A 27,087-nucleotide genomic window follows, 5' to 3' on the forward strand; every position below is an offset into this window, starting at 1 on the left:
AGAGAGAGAGAGAGAGAGAGAGAGAGAGAGAGAGAGAGAGATTCTATAAAACTCATATCTGGAATACTTTTTGCTAGTTAACTTCTTAAGGCCCAATGTCAGAATACTGCCTTGGTGTCTCTTGAGGCCCAAGGGCTGGCACAAACTCATGAGCTTCATACACCCTTTCATGAGAGGCGACATAAGTATTGTGTATCTACCAATACAAGAAAGGATGGAAATGGCCACTGAGAAGTGAAATACAGAGTTGGAGAATTCATTAACAATTCCTGACTCCCAGAAACAGTTCCCTTTAGAGAACGGAGTGATAACAAATGCTTATCTTTACATTTTAAGCATTTTTCTCAACTCTACATCTGAGTACCATCAGCCACGTCTATGTTGGCAAAGCTGTAAATTTACCTAATTTATTCAAGAGCGCTGAGATTTGCATAGCTTCACAACCTGTTAGCGTCTTTTCATTAATAATCCCAGCTCAGGCTTTCCTGCTGACGTTTTAGTGCAGAGGTAGAAAAGCACTAAGTGGCGATTTGTTCCTTTAATTTTCCTGAGCAAACAAAGTCAGGGAACAAAGAAAAATGCACAGTAACCACAGAATGTCATTATTATTTTGTCCATAACAGAAATACAATTCTCTGTTAGTACAGCATCCTAGTAATAATGGCACATTAACGCAGGAGGAACTGCCACTGAGAAAGATGGATTCCCATAATGCTCTATGAGTTAGTTTGCATGTGGCTAACTGTAGCCCATCACTGCCAAACAGAGTAATGTCAAAGTAGTGAAATCTGCACCTGACTCCCCAGCCTTCTGTGAGTAGATATATTGATGAATACTGAAACTGGAATCATAGAGCCCCTGTGCTGAGATTTCAGTGTTATCTTCTGTGTATGGTATCTGGGACTGCTGATAAAAATTTCTTCAAAAAGAAAATAAAATCTCCTTTGTCATTGAAATGCACAGTGTGAAAATTTTCCCCTTTGGGGATGCTAAATTGTATGCGAAGAACCAGCCTGCCTCCATCTTAGGCTCAGAAGCCATCTAATATTAAAGACAAAGTGGGTTTATTTCTACTTGTGATTGAATCTCTGTTTCTCAAAGATTGGTCTATGCACCACCTTTAACCATAACTACAAAAGTACTGTACTGTACTGCCTGCTCTAGGAATGGTAATAATGTCTTTATTTCAAAAAGTTAATAACCGTCTTGCAACCCGACCTTCATTTCAAAAGGGTTGCTATGACTACCTTGTTATGACTACCTGTTGTTATGATCACCTTGCAATCACATCTTTGTTTCCGGCGGCCATTATCTCTACTTCTTATGCTTACGTTCGCTCCTGTCACCCTCCCTGCCTACTTGCCAGTCAAATCCCCATTTGGAAACCCTTTACCCCTGAACTATAAAAGCCTTGTCCCCCTCTCATCCAGTGCTGGCTTCTTAAACCCCACTTCAAGGTGAGGCAACAGGTATACACAAATAAAAAGCTTGCTCTAATTAGTTGATTGCTTGAATGAATTTGGCCATGATTTGGGTCAGTGGTCTTTGACAGCATACAGATCCCCAGATGAAGATGAGGTGTTCCTTTTAGAGACACACAGGCTGGAGTCACAGGCTAACTTAACCCTCCACAATGATGATAGGAGAGAACTGTGAAAGGCTGTAAGGAATTTCATGTATCTTTTACAATTAACCACCCAAATATAGCTTTGATTTCAGTTAGGCGTCTTGACGCCAACCACAGTTGTATTTGCAAAACGTATGACTGCTACAGTTGGAAACTGAGCACTAGATACAGATTTAATGATTTAATGTGTATGTTTGCCTGTATGTATGTATGTGCCCACATATGTACCTAGTGCCCCTGAGAAACAAAGAGGGATTCCCTGGGACTGGGGTTACAGAAGGTTATGAGTCACCATGAAGGTGCAAGAAATTGAACCTGGGTGTCTGCAATGCAGACAGTGCTCTTTACTGCTAAGCCCTCTTCCCACCTCCAAGGAAATTGAGTTTTTTTTTTTTAAATCTTATTACTGTTGTTTCAAATATTTTGAATGTTTGATCTCAGCAAAAGTCTGAAGTTATTATATCTATCTCATTTACTTCAGAGGCACTGTTGTTATTCTGAGTTTGGGTCTGTGCTGCCTAACTATTGTTTATTTCCTTGGGTACCCCATGGTCCAGTTTTGTTTTTTTTCCTTTAAAGACTTCTCTTGAGAAGCGCCTGCAGACCTTGCTGGTCTCCTGGGGGCCGGCATGCTAAAAGAGGGCAAGTGCTGTGCATGAAGGTAAATGAAGGAAGAAGTCAGGGCTCTGTTAATAAAGTCCTCCAGCCTCGCAATTCTGCCCTTGGCAAAACAGCGATGTTCCCTTATGAATAAACTAATGGACAATTTAAAAATCAATGTCAGGGCAATGCTGGTGAGCTCAGCTCCCAAAAGAATCCTTTTCAGGTTGCCAGGCAACCATCATCCAGACCCCAAATCTGTGTGTGTGTGTGTGTGTGTGTGTGTGTGTGTGTGTGTGTGTGTGTGTAAGAAGCCTCTTTGTCCTAGGGAAATTCACCTAGAACTGTGCAACAAAGCCCAATTTCCTGATGAGGGGAGAAAGTTAGGTTGTCATGAACTATGGTTTGCAAACAAGCACAGAACCCAAGAAGGTCACAAGAGGACCAGGCAAGGACACTCTTTTTTTTGAGCATTCCTTTTTCTTCTTCAGAAGAAATGGGTGAAGATGAGGAAAATCAATTTTCTCTCCTGGTCTCCCCAGATCATTTGCTGCCCTTCCAGGTGAATGGTTCGCCAGGAGTTTGACATTCTGGTCCGGCCACCTTTGCTTTAAGTTGAACCAAACACAAGATTGTGTAGAACTCTAGTGTGAATTTGTGCTGGATATGTTTTTAGTTGACGAATCCTTCTCTACTGAATATATACTTGCTAAGGTTGACTTTTCTACACCCAGGGCTAGGAAATTGTTTATAAGCAGCCATTCAAGAAAGAGCTTAGATTTCGAAACTGCATAACACTCTCCTATGTGCATGCAGAGTGAGAATAAGAGCCGCAGCTCCAATAACCCTTTTTTATATGAGGATGGACACGTTATAGAATAGAGATATCAATAGAAGTGGACATTACAGGTGGTTTTGAGGGACCATGAGGGTGCTAGGAACCAAATTCATGCCTCTGAAAGAGCAGCCAGTGCTCCTGACCAATGAACCATCTCTCCAGCCCAGAATTTTTGGTTTAATGTCACCAATTTCTTCACTGCTTTGTCTACACTTGCTTCTTCTGACCAAACTGCATGCTTTTCATACCCTTCTGCTCAACTTTTCTCTTTGTCTTTCTTTTCTTTTTTCTTTTCCTTCCTTCCTTTCTTTCTTTCTTCCTTCCTTCCTTTCTTTCTTTCTCTTGGAGTGTATTTCAAGACATGGTTTGTCTATGTGTCCCTGGATGTCTTGATACTTATTATAAATGTGAATAAAGCAACAAGAATAACAGTGCCAAACCTTCACTTGGTGCTGTTTCAAATACCCTTCAATGTATTAATTAGTTTATTACTTCTTAATTGTCCTCACTCAGATTTTGAGGACATGAACACAATGTAGACAGTCATTATGCCAGAATATAACGTAAACTGACTCTAATAATTTCCAAGAGAGCCCCTGCTCATGCCTGAAAACTGAAGAATGCCTTCCAGGATTCTGTTTGTTCAATTTGGGTGTGTTTGGGGGATGGGACTATAGATTTTTTTCTTTCTTTTTTTTTTTCCTAGCACACCATTTTATTAAAAAATAACAGTGAAAACCAGCAGCTTAGATGCCATGTATCCTTTCTTTTTATTTTTTGCTTGGAGAACCCTGTGAGCAATTTGTTTTGACATTCAATTAATGGTCTGGGACTGCAGGTTGGTGGGGTGGAGCACTGTCTAGCATGGGTAAGGTCCTGGCTTTGATCCCAAATGCACAATAATAAATAAGTAGTTTTTAAAAAATACCTTGTAATAAAATTTAAATCACTTTTAAATTTTGTATTACCTTCCATTGAGTTAGCTATGCAATGGAATAAACCTCTGTCCTCTAGGGAGTAGGTATTTTTTTCAAAGACTCCAAAATCTTCAGTTTACAATCGATATTAGAATTCACTTATATAAGTTTTATGTTTCTAATACAACAACAGATGGAGGTTTTTGTGTTGAAATAGGATTTAAAAAAAGCCTGGTTTTGCAAGCTATGTCCTGCAATGCTGGTCTCATCAGTATGGCGTGTCTCCCAGACGGGTATGATGGCTAGTCTTCTGCCAACTGGATGCAAGCTAAAGTTATCTGAAAGGGAGGGATCTCAGTTGAGAGTGCGCCTCTATAAGATCTAGATATAAGACATTTTCTTATCTAGTAAGGGATAGAGGAGGGCCCAGTATTTTGTGGGTGGTGTCATCCTGTGGCTGGTGGTCCTGAGTTCTATAAGAAAGCAGGCTGAGCAAGCCATGGGGAATAAGTAAGGAAGCAGCAAACCTCCATGGCCTCTGCATTAGTTCCATCTATCACGTTCCTGTCATGTTTGAGTTCCTATCCTGGCTTCTTTCAGTGATGGACTACAATGTGGAAGTGTAAGCTTACACTATAAACCCTTTTCTCCCCAACTTGCTTTTTGGTCATGGTGTTTCTTCACAGCAATAGAAACTCTAACTAAAAAGATGGATAGACTTCTTTCCTTAGTATTCAACACTTAGCAGGGCTTTTCATGTCTGTGTAGAGAACAGAAAGAGGTGGACTTTCAGCTTTAGCAATGGTCTAACTCAGCCTTAGCAATATAGGCACTGGGAAAATCAGGTGAGAAATATTCAAGAATGTGCTGGAATTGATTCCCTAGTTTTCAAGCTTAGATTCCTGAAATTCTGAATGTGTAGACAGAGATGCCTATGAAAATTCTTAGAAGGTGTGATGTTCAGCTTTAACTGTCAAGTTGACACATTCTAGAATCTCCTGGAAAGAAAATTTCCATGAAGGATTGCTTCTATCAGGTTGACCAATGAAATGTCTGTGGAGGTTATCTTCATTGCGTTAGTTGAGGTGGGAAGACCTGCCCACTGTGGGTAGCACTATTCCCTAGGTTATGGCCTGGGACTGTACAAGCATTGAGAGGGGCTTGAGTGCCACTAGACACGTGTGCACTCATTTCTCTTTGTTTTTGACTCTGGATGAGATGTGGGTAACTGTTTCAAATTCCCGCCCCCTTGATGTCCTTGTAGCCATAGACAAGAATTTGGAATTGTGGGCTAAAGGAGATCCTCTAAGATGATTTGGGCTGAAGCATTTTATCACAACAGAAACGAAACAAGGACAGATGGAAATCCAGCACAAGGAACTCTTACAAAGGTAAGTCAAGGTGCCCTGTGTTGTAACTGCCATCTGGCAGGCACAAGCTTCATTACACCTGCAGAAGAGGGGGGACTTCACAGCATATTGTTTCAATTATTATTACTAGCAATCCTCACTGGCAGCTTGCCTCTGAAAGATAGCAACATGTGATTTAGAAACAGAGCCTAGGCTGGAAGTAAAATTCTCTTATTTATTACAAATCCATCTTTCCATGCATGAATATGAAGTCTCCTCTGTGCTAGCTCCTAGACACTTAGAGATAAGAGGATCTGCTGAACAGCTGTAGCTGCAGCTCGCGTGCAGAACACTTTCCTTGTAGACACAAGGCCCTGGTTCAGTTCCTAGGACTGCAGCAATTAAACAAACAAACGAATGAATTAATTAATAAAGGAGTGCTGAGAGTTAAAATACTAAAAATCAAAACACACAAAACAAACAAAAACCTATTAAACCAAGACTGGGGAGATGGCTCGGCAGTTAGGAAGAGAACCAGAGCTTGGATTCCAGGACACTCAAAAGAGCTACACGAGTATGGTGGCATACCTGATACTCCCAGAGAAAGCTAACTAGCGAGACTAACCAAGTTGGTGAGATGTGTCTTTACATATCAGAGACAACTACATGTGTGTTACCTTCTGCCCTTCGAGGGGGGCATGTGATTCCACTAAATTGTGCCCTTCCGGCAGTGTATACACTATAAAAAAAACAGCCCAGTTCTGGGCAGCTCTTCCACCCAGAGAATGCATATGAGAACCAAGGGGTTTCATGCCCCCAGCATGTTCAGAATTTTTATCTCCTTAATGCCTCCCCTTACATATCAATACTACCCAGCCCTCCAGGAGCTGCCCACATCCTTACATCACAACACAGTGCCATACACTCAAGACGGTAAACACACAGGCATTATTTTTCCCTAAACATGGTGTGAAAGCAATCTAATTCCAGGGCACATCTTGCTCCTGGTATCCTATTTTAGAAATACTCCACTAGATGCTCAGAGAAGCTTTAGTATACAGGTATTTAAAATTAAATATCAGTTTGAAGGTTACCAGACTTTGCCTACGCAAGGCTTTGAAATCATCATACGGTAGTTAGGAGGCATTGCTGACCTAGCTCTCTCCCTGTTAGCATTAATTCCCTAGCATTATTTTGAAATAGTATTAGCACAGAGGTTGTTTTTCTCCTTATTCACTTTTTGTAATGTATCTTTGTATCGTAATTGTGTAGTCCCGAGATGAATAACCTTCTTGTGTACCTGTCCAGACCTGGGCTACTTCATCCCTTCATCCCTCAGGCATCTCTGTTTGACCACACTGGTCTTCAGACAGGTCTGGGCTTATAAAACCCTGCTGCTCTATTAGTGCTCTTGTGGTATCATATTCCTTAGATTCTTGTTTGCGATGCACATCACATCAGATTGCACCTTGGGGAGCTAAGATAATGAATGCTCGCTACATCTGTGTTCTCCAAAGAGCTGAAGAATTGTTGATGCGATGCAGGGTATGTGGAAGTATGTGTGAATGTAGTGATCCACAGGAGTTGGGGAGAAAGAGAATGTTTATCTCTCTTCATTACGAACATGTGCGCATCCACAGAGATGCAGTGATTACATTTTTAAGCCAAATGGAAATGCTGATTTTAAAGCACTCAATAAAGGGTTGCTGTGGCCTTCATTAGCCATGGTTCCTGTGCTCTGTAAAGGTGCCGAGAATTAGACAGCGCTGAGCCTTTCTCTCTATGGGAAAACAAAGGATGAGACCTCTGTCTGCAGGTACCCACATTTTTCATTTGGTCAGTCATTTATACAGGCACCAATTTATTGTTTTTCTGTCTAAAACAAACTATTACATGTTGATTCATTATATATTGATTACATTGAACCATGACAGCATGAAGGAAGCTACTTAACATATCATGCTTATTTAAAATTTTTTTGTGTGGTTTTCTTGCATATATGTATTTACAGCATGTGTGTGTAGTATCTGCAGAGACCAGAAGAGTACATTGGATCCTCTGTTAGTAGAGTTATAGACAGTTGTCAGCTACCATGCAGGTGCTGGGAACTGAACTTGGATCCACTATAAGAGCAACAAGAGCTCTTAACTGCTGAGCCATCTTCCCAGCCCCTATTGTGGCCTTTAACATTTAGAAATGTTGGTCAGCACTTTGGTACCATACAGCAAACTCACTCACTGGCAGGAAGTAAAATGCAAAGATCAGGACACTACAGACCAGGGAAACCAGGGAAAGGGCATTTCTTTCCAGAAAACGCCCTAAACAAGAAGATAAAGTCTCAGGCTCCCCTTGCTCCATCTCAGCTGTGAGAGAGCACAGGGGTGGTTTAACTTTTCCACACAGCCCTTCTGCAGATGGCAGGGACAACTCCAGTGTCTTTTGGAGTTTCAGACAGGCAATAATGTAAGAATGGCCTCTGTGGATAATGAAGATGGGTCTTCATGGATGCTGGCAGTCCTCACTATTGCTGCAGGCAGAGGAAGGGGCACAAGGTTGGTGTTCACTGCAGGAGCTTTTCTTCTGGGGCTCAATTCTACCTTATGAAGGACATCAGGAAAAGAAAGATGCCCAGAAAAGAAACTTTTGCCCTACCCCAACCTACTCACCGTGAGCTGTGTGTGAACCTTAACCTCCTAATGAAATAGAACTGGACAGGACTCCATTCTGTTTAATACTAGGGAACATCTGGCCCATATGTGACTGTTCTTTAAGGACTACTCACTATATCCACAGGAGTTTTAATAGCCAGTGATTTTCAGCTCAATCCTGGCTTCTGAAGACTTGAGATATTATTTCATGGAGTCTCTTAAGTTATGATGAGATACTATTAAACAAGATCAAACCAGTTAAAAATTACAGCATGGGCTGAGCAGTGGTGCTGCACATCTTTAATGCCAGCACTTGGGAGAAGGGGCAGGTGGATCTCTGTGAGTTCGAGGTCATCCTGGTCAACAGAGCAAGTTCCAGGCCAAGTAGAGCTGTTATACAGAGAAACCTTGTCTAAAACAAAACCAAACCAAACCAAAAACTAACCAACAAATAAAAACCCAAAATTTAGAGCATGGAGTGGGGCTGAGGGAAACTTCCAAGGCTCTACTTCTAACAGAGGAGTTCCTGATAGTTGATGGCTACTGTAGAAGGAAGAGTCTCCATTTTTTTATGAGTGTGGCCATTGGTCGGTTCCCTGTGCCCTGTGAATGCCCATGCTTCATATATAAACAGCCATTAATGGTCTCAGTGGGTTTTATGCATATGCATCATATAGAAAAGAGGGCATGAAGTTGAGAAGGAGATTGCTGGGGAATATTCAGTGAGAGTTGGAAGGAAAGAGAAGGGGATGAATATAGTCAAGACACCTTGTATACATGTATGAAATTTTCAAAGAAAAAATGACCTTCTATGCACCTAAGTGTTGGTGACCTAAATTAGCATTGGGGCATGCTGAGTAGAGAATGAATAATGTGAATCTTTCTCAATAATATTGACAGGTCTTAGTGTTACAACAGTGACATACTGTAGAAAACTCTCATTAAGCCATTTTTTCTTACTGAGTTGGATTATTAAAGTAATAGAAAATAAATGAGGCTTTAAAATTCCTGAATTCCCTTTCAGTAACCACTTTGGTGTTCTCACTGTTACAAATTAACTGCTAATACTTTTGTGATAAGAGCATCCTATTTCACTGGAGCTGGAGTTTAGATAAGTATATCAATAAACCAATCTCATCTTCATTCATAAACTAATTTCTAGATATGGATACTCAGATTACTGAATGGTCAAGCATAAATGGAACATGTATATCACACCCCATCCTCCCAAGACTCAGGGATCATGATGGAAGAGGGGACAGAAAGGTTTTAAGAGCCAATGGTGGTGGAAAGCTACAAGGGAATTGTGTCTTCTGGATACAGCAGTGCAGGGGTACATGTGAACTCACAGTGGTTGTGGCAGCATCCACAAAAGCTGTGCAAGCACAAGCAATGCCAACTTCCATATGGAGAGGAGAGGTGTGCGTGCTGTTATACACTTCGCTAAGCAGTCCTTTGTAATGGATAACTGGTGCCTGAGAGAGAGTAGGTTTTCTTTAAGGGTGTGTCTTCCAGTGGATTACCCTCCCTCCAGTTAAGACCACATACCTGAGAGTGTATGGGCAGTGCAAGCTGAACGGGATGTATCTTTTTTCTTTTTTAAGATACTAAGTACGGTGTGCAGAAGTCGGGTGAGTCTGAGAGGAATGAAGGGAGGGGTAAATATTAAATTGAACTGTAAAAAATTTTCAACTAGCCGGGCGATGGTGGCGCACGCCTTTAATCCCAGCACTCGGGAGGCAGAGGCAGGCGGATCTCTGTGAGTTCAAGACCAGCCTGGTCTACAGAGCTAGTTCCAGGACAGGCTCCAAAGCCACAGAGAAACCCTGTCTCAAAAAAAACCAAAAAAAAATTTCAACTAAAAATGAGAAAAAATATGATTACCTCAATGCATTAATCACAACATTAAAAATAGGGAGGCAAACCTTTGCATTAATGAAGTATTAATCTAATTAATCTTTCTCAGTAAAAAGTTGGCAATCAAATATGGGGGTAAAAAGCCTAAAGATCAGAGAACAGGGAGCAGCCACCATTTGCTTCCTACCTCTTCTGTTCCTCCATCCGAAAGGACCACTATCCTCTTTTCTCCATGTCTTAGCACTTCCTGTCTCCTCTCTGTCTACAGTCCTCCAAACTTATATGGTAAGCTTTTGCAAGCTCTGCCCTCTGATTCCAATCAAGCTTTATTTGTCAGAACACAATCAAAATATCACACAACACATTAATAATAAGTTTTTAAAAGATATTTATTTGTGTCTTAAATAGTGTTTGAAAAGCAAACCTATATTTTATGTCATGTTGTTCTTTGATTCAATTCACTTAGCATTTTAAAATTCATCACTTAAAAGTCCCTAAATGTTTCATCTGCTTCTTATAGTGGCCTCTCTTAACATAGTATTCTTGATGCATCTCTTTCTACTGTATCACTTTGAAAAATAAAAATGCATTTCTAGCATGGAGCGATGTCTATAAGACAACATAACAAACTGCTAGAAGCACTGAAGGCTGATGCCTACTAGAATTTTGTGTATCTAAGAGCATTCCGTAGGAAAGTGGAAAGTGAAATTTGGTAGACACCCAGCAATAATTGCACAGCATCTGTCTGAAAGTTTACAAACTTAAACTGACCATGCTTGAGAGTGACCCAGCTTCTGATGCTACTTTCTCCAGTGGGTTTTAGGAGAAACTGGGGTATTATGCATATAATCAAACCCACTAGACAGTAGTAGCCATATCTGATTTTCTGGAATCATCTTTGTTTATAGATGACTCCATTAGAAAGTGAATAGGTCTGGTGGTGAATGTAGTTACACTACAAGATGCAAGTCAGCATATAAAAACTAGTGGCATTTTTGTGCACTAACAATGAGCTTGCAGAGAAAAAAACTGCAAAAAACAACCCATTTTCAGCAATTCACACATGTGTGTGCACCTGCACACATGCCTAGAAAATATCAGATCAGGCAGGCTGAGACTGATCAGAAGACCCCAGCCCTCTACATCTGACCATCATAGAGAGAATCTCATTGGGCCTGCCATGACATGTCCATTGTCATAACTCATAAGTCAGATGTCTTCAACAAAAGCCAATGGTATTGACATTCTATTAGAAGAAAACTAAACTACACATAGTTTGTGGAAGTGTCTGCTCTCCAACACATGTAGGTACCATAGAAAAGCTACATTAAAGAAAGGTCTCTGTTCTAGTTTGTAGACGGAGGTCACTTGTTCATTTCTGGCTTCCCAGACCTGAAATGATCACACAGAAACTGTATTAATTAAACCACTGCTTGGCCTTTTAGCTCTAACTTCATATTGGCTGGCTCTTACATCTTAATTTAACTCAGTTCTATTAATCGGTGTATCACCACATGGCTATGGCTTACCGGCAAGGTTCTGTCCAGAGTCTGTCTCTGGCAGGTCTACATGGTTTCTCACTGACTTCACCTTCTTTCCCCTCACCACCCCCAGCATTCAGTTTAGTTTTCCATGCCTAGTTCTTCTCTGCCCTATTACCGGCCAAGGCAGATTCTTTATTTATTAACCAATAAAAGCAACACATATGCAGAAGGACTTCTCTCACTATTTCCCATTTTATGTTTGAATAAAAAAGGTTTTAACTTTTTTTTTTTTTTTTTGGTTTTTCGAGACAGGGTTTCTCTGTGGTTTTGGAGCATGTCCTGGAACTAGCTCTTGTAGACCAGGCTGGTCTTGAACTCACAAAGATCTGCCTGCCTCTGCCTCCCAAGTGTTGGGATTAAAGGCGTGCCCCACCACCACCTGGCTTTAACTTTAACATAGTAAAATTACATATACAAAACAGGTGTCAAGCAAGAATGACAGTTACAATATTTATATCTACTTTATCTTTTATCATAACTAAGGAAAACTTTAATTATATCTAGTCTTCAACTCCATCAAAGACTCCAAAAGGATATATTATCTAAGTTAACAGAAAGTATTTTGTAAGGAACTTCCAAAACTCTAGAATTGACAGAGACATCTCACTGCTTGAGTTGCCCAAAGTTCTGCAATGTTGGAACATCTGTGTTCAGCCTACAGGCCCATAGTATCTGGCAGACTTTTCCATGAAGCAGAAAATTTCAAAGACAGTTCCACCTATATTAGCAGTTTGTCAGTCACTTTCTTCTGTATCCTGCATACTATCTGACAGACTCATGAAGCAGAAACCACAATGGACTGTCTCACCTTCTTTAAGCAACTTCAACAGTTATTTTTCTGTAGGTCCTGTATATCCAGTTCATACAGTATTAACATCAAGCAGTCCAGGCAAGAGCAGTTTCTTGCTCAAATGGCTAACCAACTCCGTAAGGAGGCTCTTCGATGCCCATCTTTCTCTTAAAGCAATTGGTGCTGCCAGGAGCAGATGTGTTTCATTGTCATAAAAAGTCCTAATTTCCTAAAACATTTTAAATGTCATATTCTGAAGGTCTCTGAAATATTTGAAGAATATCTATCTAACTGAAATATATCTCTATATATCTAGAAAACCTAACATGACTAGAAGCTTGACTATTATAGATGACTCTCTATTAGCCTATATTTCTTAATTATACATTTCATTTTAAAAGAGCTGCACAAACATAATACCTTAATCAAGAGCAGAAATATATATATATATATAACTAAATTGACCTTAAATTTGTGTTACTAGCCAAAATCCATATCAATGCAAAATATTCATCTCTATATCATATCCCCCTTTAAAAGTTAAAAAAAATTATAGACAATATTTGAGGAATTTGGGTGTGGTTCTCTCCAAACTGTTTCCCATTTTTTGTTGGGTGAAGTATTTTCTTTTGGGGGGGTTTATGGAGACTTTTCAGGAGGTCTTAGTCCATCAAACAATATTATTCAGGAAGAAATTCATAGTTCCTTATGTTTAAACAAAAGAAGAACCTCTTTTCCCAAATTTTGGAATCAAGATACTTTTAAAATATATATGTTGATTTAACTTAGCAGTCCATATAATTAAATATCTCTTTGCACTTAGCTCCTTCACAGTCAAAAAATTCAAAGAAAAGACAATAATATACATAATTCAGACTCTCTGTGTATATTCCATCTTTATGTGACTTATTTTTCTTACACTATTACTTTTTCTACAAGCTTAATATTTATTTTATTATCTCTATTTTGTTCATCTATGAATGTCTGTACTCTTTTATGTTACATTTGCTTTCTCTTTGCTCTTTTTTCTCTCTCCCAAGCCTATAGACATTTGTTAAACACTCTGTGTCTTGTCTAAAGGTCTTTTATGTTTTAAGTTTCAGTGGGTTCCAGCACAGGCATCTGTTCTTGGCAGTGCTACATGGTTTCTCACTGACTCCACCTACTTCCCCCAGGATTCAGTTTAGTTTTCTTCTACCTACTTATACTCTGCCCTATCACCAGTCAAGGCAGATTCCTTATTCATTAACCAATAAAAGCAACACATATACAGAAAGACTTTCTACACCACCAGTTTCTTTTATGTTGACATAATAAAACACTGACCAAAAGCGACTTGTAGAGGAAATGTTTTATTTGCCTTATACTTCCAGGTCATGGTTTATTATGGAGGAAAGTTAGAGCAGAAACTCAAGAAAGGAATCTGATAGCAGGCACCATGGACAATGGCTGCTTGCTGGCTCACTTTTTGACTTGTTCATGCTCTTCTAGATTTCTTATACAGTCCGGGATCATCTGCCTAGGGAATGGTGCCTCCCATTATGGGCTGAACCATCTAACATCAATTAACAATCAAAACAATCCTACACAGTTACACTCACAGACCAACCTAATTTAAGTGAGTCCTCAGTCAAGGATTTCCTCTCAGATGACTCCAGGCTGTGTCAAACTGAAAATTAAAGCTGACTAGGACAAGACTCTAACGTTGTGGGAAAATACCAAGAAGCCCAAGACCACCAGGGGATAGGGAAGGAAAGAAAAATGTAAGTGAGAAAAGAAAGATGATTCCTGCTACTTGGAGACAAGTCAGAATAAAAATAAAAGGCAACATATTCAAGACTTTTTGTGTTCTAGGAATACCGAATGAAAATAGTTTTCCTTCCCACGTGGGAAAAGGTGTTTCCGTTATTGAGCACTGATACAAAGGTTCATTTGGAATTAATCCAGTTCTACATCTAATTCAATCTACATTTAACAAATTGTATATTATTGGATATTCTAGAAACCTATATTCCCTTTTATTATAAAATTAATCTAACATAACTCATCATGAATCTCCATCATATTAAAAGAACATTTAACATGGAATACGCCATTTAATTTCTCACAATGTGAAGAAAGAGCCACAGTAACCAGACTTGAAAGGGTGTATTGCTATATCTTAACAGAAATGGGAAAAGGCATTTCTGATAATTTTTTAAAAATTTACTCTCTTTTAAAATGTCATTTATCAATAAGTTATTATTATCATTACTATATGTCTTATAAAGTAGTAAGAAAAATATAGTTAATTTTAGTTTTAAAAAGCATCATAAATTTAAGAAAAACTTATGAAATATCACCAGGCTTCATATTATTGGGAAATCAGATATAAAATGTAAAGTATTTTTGGTATTTATCATGAGCAAGATAATGAGAAGCTCAGTGGACGAGTTAGAGATGACAAAAGGCCACGGGCTGGAAATTAGATGAGTCCCCTCTCTGCCTCTATTTAATGGGGATGGTGTCCCAGTAGAGAGGACTTGAAAGTCACCTCTTCACTCAGTAAATAAAAGAAAAAAGCCATCCCAAGTTATATTAGTCAGGGTTCTCTAGAGAAACAGGAGATAGAATGAATGAAAGTGCGCTCACGCGCACACACACATGCACACATGCACATATGCACACACGCACACACGCATGCACACGAGGATTTCTTAGAATGTTATACAGGCTGTGGTTCAGCTAGCCCAACAATTGCTGCCTAACAGTGGAAGGTCCAAGAATCCAGTAATTGTTTAGTCCACAAGGCTCCATGTCTCAGCTGGTCTTCAGTGTAAGTGGGAATATCAAAGAAGTAGGCTCTTATTCCTACTAGTGAAGGAATGGACTTGCTGGTAGTAGAGAAAGGTAACTAACTATAAATACCAGCTAAGGCCATATGCTGGCAGCCTATATAAAGGACCGGGAACAAGGAAGCTTGCTTTCTTTGCTGACTTTTTCTCACTAGCAAGTCCATTCCTCTTTTCCCAGAGGAGTGACCTCTATCTTCATTCCTGAAGGGTCTGTGCTGGTCATCCTGCCTGGATTAGGATGTTGTGGTTTCTCATTGACTTGAATCAAAGGACATGGTAACTATAAGAGCTGCCCTAAAGGACCTCCTACAGTATAGACATAATCTTTCTTGCCTCCATTGTGAAGATGCAATCCAATTTTCCCTTGACAATATGGATCACCTCTCCTCCTAACACTTATTCCTTTCATAGTCTGTTGGCTTAAAGGCATCAGAAGCACAAAATGGCCAAGGAGTCGTATGAACCTTCAGTTCAAGAACACTAACCCTCTGGGCAGCAAAAATTTTCCTAGTGGGTTTCTAGGGGTAGTAGTGAGTTCAGCTATTCCCCTTTTCACCCCTTGATTCCTGGACCTGTGGATCATGGATGTGGGAGAAACCATATTATGTATTAAATGCTGGTACCAAAAGTATATACTGTCTTCTGGAGAATTCCCCAGACTGCTGCTACCTAATTGAAACTCTAACTGTGTCTTTCAAAGGCCATTCCATTTTTCTACCAAGCCATCTGCTTCAGGGTGGTGGGGAACATGGTAAAACCAGTGAATTCCATGATTGTGGGCATATTGCTGTACTTTTATGGCTGTGAAGTGAGTTTCTTGTTCAGAACCAATATTGTATGAACAACCATGACAGTGGACAGGGTATTTTGTAAGTCCAAAGATGGTGGTTTGGCAGAAACATTTTGTGCAAGAAAGGAAAATCCATAAGCAGAATAAGTATTTACTCCATCCTTGTTACGGAGAAAGTGGTCCAATGTAATCAGCCTGCCCCAGATCACAGACTGGTCACTCCAGGTAATGGTTTCATATCTGTGGCTCAGATGTTGGCAGATCTGGCAATCAGCAGCAGCTGTAGCCAGGTTCAACTTGGTGGGTGGATACCTAAGTTGTCAAGCTTTTGCATAAACCCTCTCTCTGCCACCCTGACCACTTTGTCCATGGACCCATTGGTCGATGACAGGGATGACTGGGCAAAGAGAATGACTGTCCACAGAATGGATCATTTTGTCTACTTGACTATTGAATTCTGCTCTGATGAAGTAACCTTTTGATGAGCATGAGACACAAGTATCTTTACATTGTTCACCCATTTTCAGGAATTTACCCACATACTTCTTCCCCAGATTTCTTTCTTACCAATTTTCCAATCATGCTCTTTTCAAGTCCTCAATGACTCAGTCAATCCAATTTATGACTACACATAAATCAGTGAAAAATCACACATCTGGCCATTAAACCTTCCAAACAAAATGTATGACCCTGCATAATATCCAAAGTTCTGCCCATTGAAAAAGTTTCCCTTTGCCTATGTTTCTCAGGATTGTGACAGAAAAGGGTTGTAATGCTGCAGCTGTCACCTTTTGTTTGATGCTTACATAAATTGCAGAACAATCAGTAAACCAAGTTCCATCCTTCTCTTCCTCAGTCAACTGATCATACAGCACAACCCCATAAGGACATAGGTGCATACTAGTTAGCAGATGGCATTGTAATGGGACTAGGAAGTCTAAGCATTTGGTCAACTTCTTCATGTTCCTTGCTTTTCCTTCAGGACATGCTTGGGTCCCATCGCATGTATCCTACCTCAATTTGGTCCATATCCTACTTTATGACATGGAGGTCAGATATCACTCAGCTCATGGCATTCAACTCAAGTTGCATGGTAACTTTGTAGTCAAATGTCCATTTCCCAATAAGTCCCAGTAGCAAGCCAAGAGCTTTTTTTTTCAAAGAGAATAGTTGTGTGCAGGTGATGGTGGAACCTTCTTCCCAAATCTCAAAGATCTCTTCTGTGTTTTACCTATAGTGGCTTTTCAAAGGCTCCAAACAGCATCCCTATCTGTCACTGACACCTCAAGTACCATGAGGTCAGCTTGATCATATGGTTCAGTCGGTAGAGCAGCAACCTGGACTGTTGAGCCTTCTCCTGTTCCAGGTCCCACATATAGCTAGCAGCTTTCTGATTCACTTGGTATATGGGGTGGATTAACACACCCAAGGGAGTAATGTGCTGTCTAAAAATCCAAATAAGACAACTAAATGTTGTACTTCTTTTGTGGAGGTGGGAATACCTTAGAAAGAATAGATCTGTATGCCCCACACCACTGCACTCCTAAGAATTTCACTGTGGTAAAGGCCCTTGGATTTATTTCCCATCCTCTGGTGCACATATGTGTTAATCACAAGTCCTAAGTGGTTCCTACCTTCTGCTGACTTGGTATGATCAGCATAGCATCATCAATAGAGTGGAGCAATGTGATATTTGTGAAAGAGTCAGATGATCAAGATGCCTTTGAACTAAGTTATGACACAGGGATGGAGAATTAATATATCGTTGACATAAAACTGTAAAGGTATACTGCTGGCCTTGTCAACTGGAAGTAAATTGCTTCTGGTGATCCTTACAGACAGGTACCGAGAAAAAGACATTTGCTAGATCAATAGCCTGTACCAGGAGATGTGTTAAATTGTTCAAAGAAGGACAGCACACCTGACATAGCACCTGCACTTGGAATCACTGCTTGATTATGCTCTCGATAGTCACCTGTCATTCTCCATGATCATCTGTCTTCTGCACTAGCCAGGTAGGAGAGTTAAAGGGAGATGGGGTGAGACCCACCACCTCTTCATTTTTGAAATCCTTTATGGTGGCACTAATCTTTGTACTTGCTCCGGGGATGCAATACTGTTTTTGAGTCACCATTTTCCTTGACAACCAGAATAGCCCATATTCCACAGGTCGGAGACTGTTTGGAAACTTGTTCTGTGGACCATCCTGGCCTCCAACTCTGAGATGCTCCAGTCTCTGCTTGTGGAGTATTGGCATTAAAGGCATGAAGCACCAAACCTGGCTTTGAGCTTTGCTTTAATTCCTTTTCACAAGTTGGAAGCTTAGCTAGGTGGGATCTTGTGCTGAGGTCACCACTCCCTTTATTTCATCTAACACCAGGCTTTTCTTTAATTGTTTCATCTCCTTAAACACAGGATTTAACTCAATTTCAATTACTGGTATCCACTTTCTCCTTTGTAGCACAAACATTAAAAACCCAGAGACAGATTTTAGGGTTCAAGCTGAAGATCAGAAAAGCAAAGCAGCCGCTGGAGTTCTTACCTCTACCAAGGCTCAGACAAAATGGTGATCCTATCCTCAGCCTGACTACAGACTGCAATATTCTCCACCAAACCTCAGACTACAATGAGCTCTTGTCTTCTCTTGCTTTATAAACTGCTCTCTGCCTAGCCATATCACTCCTGTCTCTACCTCCTTAGTGCTGGAATTAAAGGCACGAGACTTCCGAGTGCTGGGAGCACGTATGTGTGATTTCTATTTCTCTTTTTAGACAGATTCAATCTCATGTAGCCCAGGATGATCTTAAGTCCTTGGGATTAAAGGAATGTGCCACCACTTCCTGGCCTCTAGTGGCTTAGCTCTGCACTCTGATCTTCAGGCAAGCTTTATTTATTAAAACACAAATAAAATATCACTCTACTCTGAACTGTACATTTTGTATTTTTCCTTGCCCAGCCTGCTCCTTTTCATTATAGAACTTCATAAGAATGACCACTAATAACCACACAGCACAATCAATACCAGGGTGTTTTGAAATTTTCTCTACCAGTACAGCTAATTCAAAAACTCTTTAATTTAGCCTCCAGCAGATTGTTCTGGACAAAGGCAGAAAGAAGCCACACTCTTCACCAAAATAACACAAGAACAGCTTCTAGGTCACATACTAACATTCTTCTCTGAAACCTCTCCAGCCAGATCCTCACCATCAGATCAGCCTAAGCAAAGCTGTCTTTCATGTTCCTTCCTAGATGGCCCATTAAGCCCTACTGACATTATTCAACTGTTTTTCTATTCCGAAGTCCTGCAGTCCGCTTTCGTCCAAACATAAATATGGTCAGGCCTATCTATCAGTGCAATACCGTGGTCCTGGGTATCAACTTCTGTCTTAGCTAGGATTTCTAGGCTGTAAAGAGACACTATCATGGCAATTCTTATGAAGGAAAACATTTACGTGGGTCTGGCTCACAGTTCCAGAGGTTTAAGTACATTATCATCATGGTGGGAAGCCTGGCAGCACACAGGCAGACATGGTGCTGGAGAGGTAGCTGAGAGTTCTACATCTTGATCCAGAGGCAACAAGAAGTGAACTGTCCCACAGTGGGTGTACCTTCAACATACCTCAAAGCCCACCACCCCAGTGATACACTTCCTCCAACAAAGCCACACCTACTCCAACTAGGCCACACCTCTTGATAGTACCACTCCCTATGAGGGCCATTTTCTTTCAAACCACAAAAGGAACAGACTGATAGAATGAATTTTATACATGTGAATGTGTATGTGTATTTGCATGTACATGTGTATATTATGTGTTTTACATGTATGTACATATGCATATATATGTAAATGGCATGTACATAAAGAGGATTTATTGGAATGACTTGCAGTCTATTGTTCAGCTAGTCCAACAGGGGCTGTCTACCTATGGAAGATCCAAGAATTCAGTAGTGGTTCAGACCATGAGGCTGGACATCTCAGCTGGTCTTTAGTGAAAGAATGGAATTGCCAGAGAGAGTGGAGGGAAAGAATAGGCAAAGAGACCAACCTTCTTTGATGTGTTTTATATAGATTGCCAGCAAAGGGTGTAAACCAAAATAAAGGTGGCTCTCCGCAGCTCAAAAGATCTGGATTAAAGATGTTATTCCACATCAAAAGATCAGGAATAAAAGTGGATCTTCCTACATCAAATGATTTAACTAAGAAAAAAATCCCTCACAGGTGTGCCCAATCACTTGAGCTGTGGTTAATTCCTGACAAGTCAAGTTGACAACCAAGAACAGCCATCGCATTCACTCTTCGAGCTGATGGATGAGGCCTTCACTTTTCCAGATTTGTATTTCTGTGGACTTAGGGCTGAGGTTTGCTCAGAAGTGCTCTCCAGAGTCACTGTTACCTGAGTAATGCATTGCCTGCTCACAGGTCTCTAGCTCCAGATCTGGAGAGCTTTCCCTTGAAAATCTGGACTTAGGTATCTAGTCACGTGTTGCTTACTAGGTATTTCAAGGTACTAAAGTTTGGTTATACAAAGAACAAGTAAGTCGTTTCCTTATAATTTCCTTGACTTATTGCCAAGTGACAGAGAAATCTTTCTTCAAACATTTGAAATTTACATAGTGTTTCTTATGATATTCTGAGGCTTCTAGATCATTTCCTACCAATATATGATCAATTTTATAATTACTTTGTGCTAGAGGATCTGTTAGACTTCTATGGAATGTAATATGTGTTACATTTAAGGGATTATTGCAATTTCAAATTACTTCTTGTAATTGAATAAATAACAATTAACTCTGAATCATCTTGGATAAGTTCATGAGTTTCTATATGTAAAACAACTTATTCTGCATATTGAGAGTCAATAAATATATTAAGAGTTTTTGGAAAATCTAATACTACAATAATAATAGATTATAATTCTGATTTTAGACTGAATGATAAGGGCTTTGATCCATGTTACATATTTTTTTCTGACTTATAACCTGCCTTTCCTGATTTCTTTGCATCAGTAAAGAATGTAGGGGCTCCAGATATTGGTGTTCCCCCATACAATGTGAAGAAGTATCCGATTAGTTCTCTTTATAAACTGAAATCTCTTGCTTTTGTGATATTCATTGCTAAAAAGATAGCACAATTTCTTTTGGGTCTATTCTTCCTAATAGATAGATGAAGTTTCAATTTTCATTTCAGAAACAGTTCAGAAACCTTTCTACATAGCTCTTTAAATTTTTTACAATGTTTGTGTTAAAAATATTTTAAGGTATTATCTTCTTTCTACATAAAAATTCCTGTGGGGAAATACATCACAGGTAGTATGACCGGGATACAATCAAGCTCTGTATCCAAATGATCTAGAAACTCATCTTGTAATTTCTTATCTACCAAAGCCAGTCCTCTCTCAGCCTCAGCTGATAATTTTCTTGGGATATATTTCCAATGGCTTCTGTACAAAATACTGGCATAAGGTGGTGCTGTTTAATATCCTTTGTGGAATAGCTTTCCACTGATATCTTTTAACAAGCTGAGAATTATAGGTAGGCACTATGAAGCAAAATTTTTCTTTATGCTGTTCTTGTAAAGGCATGGTTAAAAAGCAGTCTTTGAAATCAATCTATATAACAGATCATTTTTTAGGTAATAAAGAAGACAAGGGATTTCCGGGCTGTAAAGAGCCCATTAGTTAGATCATCTTTTTTATGGCTCTTAAATCTGTTAACACTCTTCATCTTCCAATTTGTTTTTAATAACAAATATAGGAGAATTCAAAGGACTCATTGATTCTTCGATATGTTGATAATCTGTCTGCTCTTGTATGATCTCTTCTAGTGTCTGAGGGCAAAGGCCATTGTACCACCCACACAGGTTGTCAGTTAACTATTTTAAATGTAAGGATGTTGACATTCTTGACAGACCACCAGCTGTTGTGCCATGCTTATGTACAACCTGAATGCTCTGTAAATGTTCTTGATAATACCATTTAATATTTTTCTCAAAAGTTTCTGGTGCAGGACAATTCTGTGTTCTGTCAATTATGTTTTAAATAAATGCTGATTGGCCAGTAGCCAGGCAGGAAGTATAGGTGGGACAACCAGACAGGAAGTAGAGGCAGCACAATGAGAACAGAAGAATTCCGGGAAGAAGGAAGCCCATTTCTCCCAAGTCCTATCCAGAAAACAAAGAAGGAAGATGTGACCTGTCTACTCCACTGAAAAAGGTACTGAGCCATGTGTCTAACATACATAAGAATAATGGGCTAATATAAATTACAAGAGTTAATAAGAATCCTGAGCTAATAAGCCAATCAGTTTATCATTAATATAAACCTCTGTGTGAATTTCTTTGGGACTTATCTGCTGTAGGAACTGGGCAGGACAGAAACCCCAACAAGGAGGCCCACATGTTACAGGTTCTTTATTTTATGTTTTTTTTTAGATTGGAGGAATGCTAATCTATGTTTTTCATTGCTACAACAAATCATATCCCTATAAATTCATTGCTATGCTAGCTACATATGGTTTTAATTTTATGATCTGTCTTCTTGTCCTATATACTGGACCACCCATCTTGTACTTTATTTTACCTGAGATAAAGTTCCAATCCCAAGAAGTTGAAAATTTACCTCTGTAAGAGGCCAAGATAGATGCCAAGATTTTGTTGAACTCATTGTTACATCTTCACCCGTGTCTACCAAATGTTCAATTAGCCTTGGTCTCTCATCATCTATAACTGTTTGTCAAAATATTTATTTTCTTGTTTTTTAATTTTTATTGTACCTATAAAAGTTGTTCTGTCTTTGGTCACATCCAGAGCAGTGTAGTTTTTAACAATAGGTATTAAGTCTTTTAAATGTTCTGTAGATGAGTTTCTCCAATGCTGACAGGCAATGACTGAGCCAAAATTGAACCTGGAGTCTGCTGGAAACCCATTAGAACATTTCCCAATGGCTAAGGGTTACCTTGCCTGTCCCTTGTTGACCTGTATTCTTTAGTCCAAATTCAGCCATTTGCCACACCTTCTGTATACTCCAGAAGGCTAGGATCTTCTGTTTGGACTGCCTCTAGAATAATCATTGTTTCTAGGTACATCTTGCCTACAATCTCTTTTTAAATGACCTTGTTTGTCACAATTAAAACAAATGACATTTTGATTTTTCTTAAAATTTTTAGAAATTGCTTCCGTCATAGCAGCATCATAAGCATGAGGTCTATTATCAGCCATACTTCTAAACCATTTATTTGTTGGTGCCATTCTTGTCTTTAAAGGTCTAATCACCTTTTGTATTCTTAATTAGCTTTTTCAAAAGCCGAAGATTCAATTAATATTTGCCTAGCTTCTGGATCTTATATTATTCTGCTTATAGTGCAAGTCAATCTTTGTTTAAAAAAAATCAGCAAAGCTTTCTTTTGGGCCTTATATATTTTAAGTAAATAACTGTCCTCTTTCCTCATCCTTCAACCCTGTATCAAACATTCAAAGTTGCAATGCAACATAGAGCCAAGTTGTGCTCGTCAAATCTAAAGTGACTTTACAAATCAGCATACTGACTTCCACAGAGGGGCTGGTCTTGGGAAATTTCCATACCCCTAGCCCTACCTTATTGTTTATGGCCTTATCTTCCTTTTTCCAGTATGTTTTCTATTGTAACTGAGGACTATCTTCAAATACTGATGTAGCTAAATCATTCCATATTGTGGTATAGTTCTGTTCTGAGTTGCCCATGAATTTAACATCTGCTTCACATAGGGTGAATATATGCCATATGAACCAGCTGCTTCTTTAAATCCCTTCAAATATAAAACTTCTATCACATTGTAGTCAACTTCTGCATAGCCTTGGCACTACATATTATCTGGTGGTCATTCTCATATTGTGACTGAATAAGCTAAAGTTGGTTTTCTAATAACCTTGGGCCACTTTTCTTCAATTTCACAATGCAATGTGTAGTAGGTTTTGCTCTGAATTCCTCCATCTGTGTTTGAATATTTTTCTTTTTTTATTACTATGTCTTTCTAAGGCTTGTATTTTTTTCAATAGTAAGTCTTCCTAGGGTTCATATCTTATTAGTCAAATTTTCATATTTGATGGTTATCAAATCATTTTTAAGGATAAAATAACAATTACCAAACTGATAGTAATTAAAATCAGTATTATGTCAATCCCAGTGAAGTGGTTTATCATCTCATTTATTTTTTCCATTTGCAAGCCAGGCTTACTAGCACTAAACAGAGTCCTAACTGCCTGAATTGTGATATTTTTGAATCTTAACATTGGTAAGGATCCCCCTTTAATTAAAAACTAATTTCCCCTTTAAGAATTCCCAGGTGTCTCACCAGATCTGCTGATGTTGACAGCATAGGCAGAGCTGCAGTGATGATGCTAGACTGTGCAATCAGAGAAGGCAGGCATAGTATGGTGCCCCAAGCCATTGGCTGGGGTCCCCTGTGACTGCTCATGTGCAGTGTGGGGAGTAGGGTGATCCAGAGGAGAAATCCACATGGTCAGGAAGCAGTGTGAGAGGTGACAAGGAGATTGAGCAGCCTGCCGTGAATCAGGGAGCAGTGTTGCCCAGGGAGGGCAAAGAAACCACCGCTGATTGCCACTGTGGCAGTGGCAAGTTCATGCTGCTTTTGAGTGAACTAAGGCCCCACATTGGATGCCGGATATTGTGACTTCTTCTATTGTTTTGTTAAAAAGTAAAATTCAGGAGTTAAATATTAGGGATAAACCTGAGAGGTCCACTGAGCAACAGAGAAAAGATCGCTTGTTTTCTTCTCTACCCTTCCACTCAAAGAAGCTAAACATTTCCTTGGGCCTCCTATTCCTCTTGTTCCTCTTTCCTCCTGTGTGCCCCTTTAGCTTCCTCTGAGTCCACCAGAAAACTCTATAATCCACTCCGGCCAGCATAGTATGGACTCCTCCCTCTGAACCAAAGTCCGACTCCATTGGCAGTCTTGGAGTGGCAACACAAGCAAATCTCCCACAACAGGTAATTCCTTACCAAAGCACTTCTGCAAGGGTTTATTTTGTGGGTGCAGATGTACATACAGATGCATCTGCACACATGTGTATGCATGAGGAGTCAGAGGGCACCTCTGGTGTTGTTTCTCAGGGGCCATCTACCTTATTTGATCCAGACAGAGTCTCTGATTAGGATTGTGGCCTCATCTAGTAGGCTACACTGACTGGCCAGCTCACCTTGTAGTCCCTTCTGTTTCTGCCTCCTTAGAGCTGGAATTATAGGCTCATGCCCCATATCTTGGCTTTTTTTTTACATGGATTCTGGAGATTGAAGTACATCCTCATGCTTATGTGGCAAACAATTTACCAACTGAATTAACTTACAGCACCCCTAGAAACATTTTATAGTCATTGTCTTAAAATCTTGTTTCAGAGTTCCACCAGCTGAGCTGTCTTTGGGCTGGATCCTGTCCAATAGCTTCCCTCCTATTGTGACTTCTCTGGTTCCTGGCATAGAGCATGATTTCTAAAAATGTTCTGTGGACATCAGAGTATGTCAGCAGCCTGCATCCTCTTCATCATCTTCCTTATCAGGTGGGTGGCCTGCCGCCAAGAAGTAGTATATTATGAGTCAGGCGCGTCTTCCTGCTGGGAGCGGGGCACAGGTGGGAGGAGTGGCAAGTCTGACTGGCATCCTCTTTCCCATTCCACTGACGCCAGTAGGAGGCGGGCATGTTGGGAATGAGGTAGCAGATTCCCAAGCCCTGGCTTTTTCCTAAGTAATGAGAATTTCTGGGCAGCCTGTCACCAACTACAGGGCTAAAGATCAAACCGATGACAATGACACACAGTGGCTGTTTCCGCCTCTCTGTGCTGCCTCCAACCAGGTACAAATGATCATACACATCCATACACAGTAGGTTGGGCCCCATCAAACAGGCCCTTTGCACTTGGTCATGCCTGAAGGAGACTCTCACACAGCAGGGGTTCCCTTCTGAACCCCAGTACAAACCACACTCAAACACCCATTTCCACAGAGAGATCATTTATTAATCAGGGAAGAAAAATTTAAGTGGCTGTTTTCTGAGCCAGGAAGGAACCAGCAGCACATGACCTTGCAGGCACAAAATTTAAGGGGAGGAACCAGGTAGTCTTTGATAGAATGGGCTAGGATGGGGTGGCATATCTTGACTGGGCATGTTAATTAGGTAAACCAAAGGGGGTTTTTGATTGTTGGACTGTAATACTTTGATAACTGGACCTTGGTAGTCAGCCTTGAGAGGAGAAATAAGGAAACAGACCTTGTTGAGCTCTAGGAATGTAACCTAATAGTTTTTAGCAAGGCAGAGGGAATAAGGGAAAAGAGCAAGGCCTGCCAGAGCCATGCTGACCACGCTCAAGTTGACCAGAGTCCCTTCAAGTCCTGCCGTCCATATAGTGCAAGCATACTATCACCTCTGTTGCTGGTATCAACCACACATGTGAGTGCCTGCTGCCTGTGGAGACCACCAGAAGAGGGCATTGGGTCTGCTGGAACTGCAGACGGCTGTGGCTGCCATGTGTGTGCTAGGGACTGACTCTTGGTCCTGAAAAACAAAAACAAACAAAAGAAAACAGAAAACCAGCCAGTTCTCCTAGCCTCTTAGCCATCCTCCAGCCCCAACTGTCTTTTTTAGCTGCAAGTGGAGTCCCTGGTCTGATCTGGCAACTTTCACGACACCCTTCCCCCACACCCAACCTAGGCAGAGAAACGGAGTTTTAGCTGCTTTGCCCCGTTACTCTTGTCTCCCTAGAGTTCAGGAGAATGGAGTTTTTGCCTTAATTAAAGCTTGACATCTGTTTTTGTTTGCACACTTATCCTCCATAGAGAAGGTCCTAGGTGGTTTTGTGTCAACTTGACACAAGCTGGAGTCATAAGAGGAAGGAGCCTCAGCTGATGCAATGCCTCCTGCTGTAAGACATTTTCTCATTTAGTGATTAGTGGAGGAGGGCCCAACCTATGGTGGGGGTTACCATCCCTGGGCTGCTGGTCCTGGGTTCTATAAGAAGGTGGGCTGGAACAAGCCACAGGAAGCAAGCCAGTAAGCATTACCCCTCCATGGCCTCTGCATCAGCAATTGCCTCTGCAGCCCTGCCCTGATTGAGTTCCTGTCCTGAGTTGGTTTAGTGATGAACAGCAATGCTGAAGTGTAAGCCTAATAAATGCTTTCCTCCACAACTTGCTTTTTGGTTACAGGTTTTGTTGCAGCAATAGAGACTAAGTCAGAGGCGCACATCTTACTTGGTACTCCCTATACTTCTCAGACTCCCTTGATTTGTGTGTCACCTGCTACTACT

This window comes from Microtus ochrogaster, unplaced genomic scaffold (genome assembly GCF_000317375.1).
Source record: "Microtus ochrogaster isolate Prairie Vole_2 unplaced genomic scaffold, MicOch1.0 UNK18, whole genome shotgun sequence".
Lineage (NCBI taxonomy): Eukaryota > Metazoa > Chordata > Mammalia > Rodentia > Cricetidae > Microtus > Microtus ochrogaster.